Source organism: Harpia harpyja, chromosome 3 (assembly GCF_026419915.1).
Source record: "Harpia harpyja isolate bHarHar1 chromosome 3, bHarHar1 primary haplotype, whole genome shotgun sequence".
In the NCBI taxonomy this organism is placed as follows: domain Eukaryota; kingdom Metazoa; phylum Chordata; class Aves; order Accipitriformes; family Accipitridae; genus Harpia; species Harpia harpyja.
The window spans coordinates 53,218,731-53,224,730 of NC_068942.1; positions in this window are offsets into that span (position 1 = coordinate 53,218,731).

The window sequence follows — 6,000 nt, forward strand, 5'->3', positions numbered from 1 at the left end:
AACAGCAGCTGACAGTCTTTAATAGGAAGGAATGAAATGACAGATCAGATGCTCAGAAAGTAGAATTTGATGTGATGTATATAAGCCAGCACATGGAGAAGAGCGGATTTGGTGAGGCTTCTGCGCAACCAAGAAAAACATTTCTCAAGGTAGGTGTGAGGTACTAACAGAATTATTGTAATGGCTACAGTTATATACTTGAATCTAAAATGTGCCCAGTAAATATATCATCTTTACAATATTATTTGCTGAAACATCAGTTTGGATAAAAATGTCCTTATCTTATGCTTTATTACCAATGGGACGTCATAACAAAATGTTCAAATGAATGTCTTATTTAAGATATGTTCCCCAATGCTGCTTCTTTTGTGACTATATTGTTATTTTTGCCTTGCACTAAAGGTGACAACAGACTAGGTTTTGGAAGAGTAACTGTTTGTTATTAAAAGGAGAAAAACGGCAACCCACCAACACTTCTTCTCTACTCCTACTCGCAAATAGACACATGAAACATTTCTCATCAGCCAAATTTAAAAAAGAAGCAAAATTACATAGTAGACAGTTCTTCCATTCATGCTCATTCACATTTAAAACCAGGTCCAAAGTCCTTAAATGTAATTTCATTGTGACAATATTAGTGAACAGAAGCCAAGCTGTTCCTACACAAGGATCCATAAATAGTGGTTCTGAAAAGGGAGCTCTTGCTGTTTCATTTACTAGTAATGCCTGCACCATAAAGCAAGCTACAGACTCTCATTGTCTGTTTTGAAATTCTGTTCTCAGCACAGAGGTCATGATTAGCATGAAAGGGGGAAAAGATCCCTGAGTATTTCTTCTTTTGCAGTGTTGGAAAGTGGAAGTGGGATAGTGAGGTCTTGTATTCGCTAGGGCAAAGCAGTGTAAAAATTAACAAATAAGTGGCAATACAAGTATGGGAAACTGGATAAGACTAGGAAACAGTCGCTCAAAAAGGCAATATTGTTATGACGTAAAAAAATGCCACAGTGGCCCCATAAATAGCCCATCTTTATGCAAGATAATTTTCCATTACATAGATGGAAACTAGAAGCAACTAATATGAACTCATTAAAGTGCTAATATAGTGGAATGAATCTGCCCATAGAATCAGAGGGCCAGCACCTGTTTGAAGTGTGGCAAATGATGGAAAAAAGAATTGCAGCACCTTTCCTTAGCCCAAATCTTTCAACATGTTTACATACTGTATGCTTAAAAAAGGCATAGTGATTTCTTTGTGCTATAGCAGTTTCATCCAGACTATACTTCATCATATGTCAATACTTTTGGTTAAGTAGCAATCTGGCATTTTAAACATGATATGTTTGCTATGGTGCTGCATATTACTTATTGCTTCTATACTGGACTGGGTTTTTTCATGATCTCATTCTGGATATAGAAATCTGTTTCAAGGTCCAGTTAGAAACGGAAGGTTTTAAACTTAATTTATTTCATAACCAAATCTTTACATTTTACTGTTGTAAATATGTTTGGAAAAAGCAAATAATAGTTGTTTTGAATTTGAGTATTGAGTTCTATAACAAACTACACACTTAAAAGGAAATACAAATGCCTGTGTTCTAAAGAAATTCTACCAGTTAAGTAACACATTAACTAGCTATATTTTTAAAATTCCATTGCAATTTGTGATTATTGTTGCCAACACAAGATTTTGCAGAACTTAGATTCTTTTCACAATTAAAGTTGCTAAGTGCACAGTGTCATAGCACATGACAAATTGCCCTTTAGCACTGGCTAATGACAGAGACCTAGCTTATTCGTAGCATACCATGTGTCCTAGAATATAAACATGAAAAAAAGTAAGCAATCACAGTAAAAGACCTTTAAATGGATCACTCGGATAAATCCGCTAGATTAGATGATGGAATGGTGCCTGGATTTGAATTCCTGGCCACTTTTGTGAGACTAAGTTTTTAATATTCTTTAAGACAGCAAAATGGAATAGGTATTGCACTATTAATTTGTTTTACAATGAGTTAAGAGTATTTACATAAGACAATGTTGAAAGGCTTAGTTTTTATTAGTGTAAAAACAAAAGCTTTAATGTTTTTATATATTTAATACTCTCTATATTTCTAGTGCTTGTATATGAACTCTGGGCAGCTGAATAACTTAGTGATTCCAAAAACTGTGCACTTACTTTTCCTGTCGCAACCAGTACTGGCCTCTTTGCTTTCACCACAGCTAGACAAGCCCATACTTTTGCAGAGAACAGAAAACTCTTATCCCCCTCTTTAAAGGCACAGAAAGCTGAATGTAAACACACTGGAGAAAGTGTAGAGAGAAGTGTGTCTCAAAAAGGGGACTTTTATGAGAGACCTCCACAGCAATAGCAGAAGAATGACTGTCTTTGCTCATGCTGGAGCAACCTTGAATTTTCTTAAAATCAAGTCCAATAAGGCCAATATCCAAGTTCTGAGGTTGCCCAGAGGAAAAGGTTTGTCAGACTATAATCTTTGTGGAAAAGTTGTTCCTTGACCTTTTTTGCCACTGTATGTCTACTGCAGCACAGGGAGGTCAAAAGTGCACTAGTTGTTAGCACCAAAGATGAAGCTTAACCAGACACTGAGAGCAATGATTGTCAAACGGCTCCATTTGCAAGACAAGAAGTGTATCCTTAGCAGAGCAAGGGAGATGAAAGAGATTATTTTCTAGGGGTCACATTTGTTCTTCTTTTCTGACCTCTCTCAAGATTGCAAAAGAAGCGGTAAGAGTTTTCTATAGCAAAGAGGTGCTACAAAGAAAACGGGACTGTGCTTTCCTCATCTCTTCTCTGCTAGTCTTCCAGCCACGGCTAAGCTCTGTTCTGCCTTTCTTTCCTTCTCTTTCATAAGACCCTAGTGAAAGCATAATAATCGAATACAGAAATTAAAAGGACAGTTTCAAGTGCCTGTAATTTTACATTTTAAAGCCCTTCTTAGAACCTGGAAATGAGTTTGGGCTATGGTTTGGAGCTTTTCTTTGTTTCTTGTACTCCTTCCCCCTGTTTCTGTCATTAGTACCAGTATGGCAGCAGCACCTAGGAGCCCTAGCCGTGGGTCTGTGAGGTACTGGAAATAAATAAGCTGTTTCTGTTTTGCATTTCCAGCCTCCCTCTGGTTTTTATTGACTATAGCTTGAAATGAACTTATCTGATTTAATTTCTGGTTCCCATAAACTCAACTCCATTCAAGGTGTGGGAGAATTTCAGGGAACAGGCGGGTTGCAAAGCCATCCTTATTCCATCCCTTCGTTGGGAGGCCCCACTTCACCCTGGTACAAACACAAAATCTTGCATGAGGACAGACTCTTACTAGCTACTCAGAATTCTGAAGATACTGCAATGATACTATAGCAATTTATAGAAGTATCTCAGCTGATTTTAAACTACTTCTTTGATTCCTCTTGGAAGCAGACAAAACACATCCAAAAGCTATTCTAGCTCTAGAATGTTGAGGTTTTGAACTTGAACTAAAAAATAAATTTTTGGCCTATCACTGGAGTCTTCAGGTTATCATATATTGATAAGATTAATTATTTGTCATTCAAAATGATGTGCCTTTTTTTGTAAGTAGTGAGTATGAAACTCATCACTTCTCAACAATTCGATAAAAGATCAGGATGGTGGATAAATGAAAGGGTTATTCTAAGGCACAGTGTGAAGTAGTTACTGATTTTTGTACTTCTCTACTGTGACCTAAAAATCAAGTTTGACCTAATTTTTCAAGATCAAGGAGGGGGAAAAGAGATTCTATGCAGAGGTAACTTGGAAATAGGTTTCAAAGCAATTGACTGGAAATATGGGATAAAACTCCCTAAGTTACCACAAAAAAAATAGCTATTGTTTATGTTTCTGAATACTCCCATCTTGACAGAATAGTTAACAATCCAGATGTCACTTGATAAACATCCCCATAATGGGAAGCTCAAATTATGGCCAAACACTTGAAAGCTATGCAAAAATTTTTAAAAATACAGTAAGTCAGTAGGATATAAGGCTAAGAAAAGAGAATAAATTCTGACAGTAATGGGCTACATTGTTTAGCTTCAAATGGGATTTCATGTACCTTTGCAAGGTTCTCTATCATAGCAATGGATTCTGTGATTATTTTTCTTATTACTTTAATTTATGTTTTACTGTCAGTCATCAGTGTTTGTTTAACACGTGGAAAAGTTCTATTTAAACATTCCCTCAAGCTACTTGGCTAAACTTGCTATCCATTGGGTGCCTCAGAGGATAAATTATTGAAATCTAAGCAGATTAATACCTCATGCTTATTCCCATGGCTAATGCACAATTTTGCAGTTGGAATAAGAGTTTTAAGCCAAAACTTTAACCAATGGAAAACTGCCTGCCTTATAAAGTAAACAGGTTCAAGTTGCCTTTTCAGTTTGGGAGGAGTCTTTAAGAATCCCTTAATGTGGGAGGGATGGGCTGGTTGCCCCTGTGAGCCCATTGAGCAGCTTTTCAATGACCAAAACTCAAGAAGGCCAACTCGCTAGTTAAAAGGAGAACCTAGGAATGGAGATCTTTAAAGGTATTTCATCTTGTTCTTGAATATCTTCACACCAGGTAATATTCTCCTGAAGTAAATAAAACATCATCTTTAATGGGACAAAACCGTCACTATTTTATTCCAATTTCTGGGCTGCTTCAAAACATTGTTTTCCTGATAGAAACTTTCTTCTAATTTATTTTATTTTCTATGAACAAGAATCTTTATCAACAAGATACTGATGACAGTTATTATATATAAAATATTTTATAGCTAAGACACAGCATCTTTCTGTCTTGTTTAATCAAAGATACTAAATGGATGTTAAATGTCTTCAGTCCTGTAGGTGCCACATTTTCTTGATTCTATTAACCCTTGCCCTCTCTAACAATTGTGCCCTATGTCTTCCTGTCAACAGGAACTATTTGTCTCACTGCTTACAATTCATGTTAAAAGCTCTTAAGTTATAGCATTTGATATCAAGGCTGACAAAAGAACAGTCTTTTTTCCCTTATGCTAGATAAGTATCTTCTAAGAAGTTTTAGAATTTCACAGTACATCCCTGATGTCTTAAAACCCCCTTATTAATACACTGTTATTTCACTTCAATGAAACGGGGAAAAAAAACCCAGAAACTAATCCATTCCTACAAAACCAAAGTCTGAACAGAGAAATACCTCTGCAGTACTGCTGTAGGCACTGTTGGCTCCCTCCCCACCCACTGCAGCCCTAAAAGCAAGAAAGAACATGGTGATCTAGTACAAAATAACTGAATATAGGTCTCAAAATTTGGGGATTTCAATCCATATCTGAATCTTGAAACAAAAAAGTTGTTTTTCAGAAATTCTGATTAGCCTCTATTTAAATGACAGCTTCCAAATTAGGCCACGTAGATTGAATTTAGGCTCCTAAACCTGGAATACCTGATATAGGTGCCCAAAGTCATTAAATCTGACGATCTGAATGCTTTATAGAGCTGCCAGAAAACTTCTAAGTATCAAGGGCAATACTGAATATAGCTTTTGACAAAAAAAATGGCTTGTGGCCCTGCCTCTCCTGTTCTCTCTCACCTTCTCTTTCTACACTTTTTAACTCAAAGATCATCCTTCATTTTAGCAATGGAGTGTTAAGCAAAACTCAACATGTAGCTCAACACTACTGTAATACAAACTGACTGTTGTGATCTGGACTGTGCTTCCAGCAAAGACTACAAAATACTGTACTTAGCACATTTTTTTGTCCCTCTTCTCTTAAATCTTCTGCAAAGCACATTTTAAAGAGCAGGCATGACCTGGCTTATTGTGCTCAGCATCTTTTATAAACTCAGCAGAGCTGTGGAGAACAAGTACAAAAAACATGCTTCTGCCTTGACATATCGGAAAGAAACAAGAATACCACAGAGACTGACCTGTGCATTGAGCATTATGGAAGTATGTTATGGATGAGAGCCAGGATGTGTGTTAGGTTAATTACCTCAGAAATAGTTGAG